The sequence below is a fragment of the Olea europaea genome, unplaced genomic scaffold, assembly GCF_002742605.1.
Source record: "Olea europaea var. sylvestris unplaced genomic scaffold, O_europaea_v1 scaffold2415, whole genome shotgun sequence".
Taxonomy (NCBI): Eukaryota; Viridiplantae; Streptophyta; class Magnoliopsida; order Lamiales; family Oleaceae; genus Olea; species Olea europaea.
In genome coordinates this window covers 92381-93565 of record NW_019242323.1, presented here as the reverse complement: position 1 = coordinate 93565, position 1185 = coordinate 92381, and positions in this window count along the sequence as shown.

Below are 1185 nucleotides of genomic sequence, written 5' to 3'. Positions count from 1 at the left end.
TAATTCTAATTTTGGTGCCCAAAATATTGCTCCAGATCCAGCACAAACACAATTCACCATAGATAACGACGATGTGTATGAGGAAATGCCGGAAGCAGAACAGGAGGATGAAGAAGGGGATATTGATCAGGGGGAGTCACAATCCTCTTCACCAGATGTTGTTGGACCATTACATCAGCCAGATGATGATGCACCTCCTAAAATTAACGATCCACAGGTAAGAAGATCTAAATGAGGACGGATTCCATCAACAAGATATCCAGAATCAGAGTACCTTTTGCTCACTGACGAAGGAGAGCCAGAGAGCTTTCAGGAAGCACAAACTCATGTAGACAAAGACAAGTGGATACAAGCAATGCAGGATGAGATGGAGTCACTGCAGAAAAATCAAACATATGAGTTAGTTGAGCTTCCGAAGGGAAAGAAGACATTAAGGAATAAATGGGTTTTCAAGCTCAAGAAAGATGGCAGCGGAAAGGTGGTAAAACATAAAGCCTATTTGGTAGTCAAAGGATTTCTTCAGAAGAAGGGAGTTGACTTTGACGAGATTTTTTCACCTGTTGTAAAAATGGCCTCAATTCGAGTTATCCTTGGACTAGTAGCCAATCTAAATCTAGAGCTTGAACAGATGGATGTCAAAACAGCATTTCTTCATGGTGATTTATATGAAGAAATTTATATGGAGCAACCAGAAGGTTTTGAAGTTTCAGGGAAAGAAAACTTCGTTTACAAGCTAAAGAAGAGCTTATATGGTCTTAAGCAAGCACCTAGGCAATGGTACAAAAAGTTTGACTCTTTCATGGTGAGTTAAGGCTATAAAAGAACAGCTGCGGGTCAGTGCATTTATATTCAACACTTTTCGGATGGCAATTTTGTTGCTCTTCTATTGTATGTAGACGACATGCTGATCGTCGGACAAGATGCAAACAGCTGCGGGTCAGTGCATTTATATTCAACACTTTTCGGATGGCAATTTTGTTGCTCTTCTATTGTATGTAGACGACATGCTGATCGTCGGACAAGATGCAACAAAAATCAGGCAGCTGAAGACGGAACTCTCCAAGTTCTTCGACATGAAGGACTTAGGCTCAGCGCAGCAGATTTTGGGAATGCACATAACTCGAGATAGGAAGAATAGAAGGCTGTGGCTATCCCAAGAGAAGTATGTTGAACGAGTGATCAAGA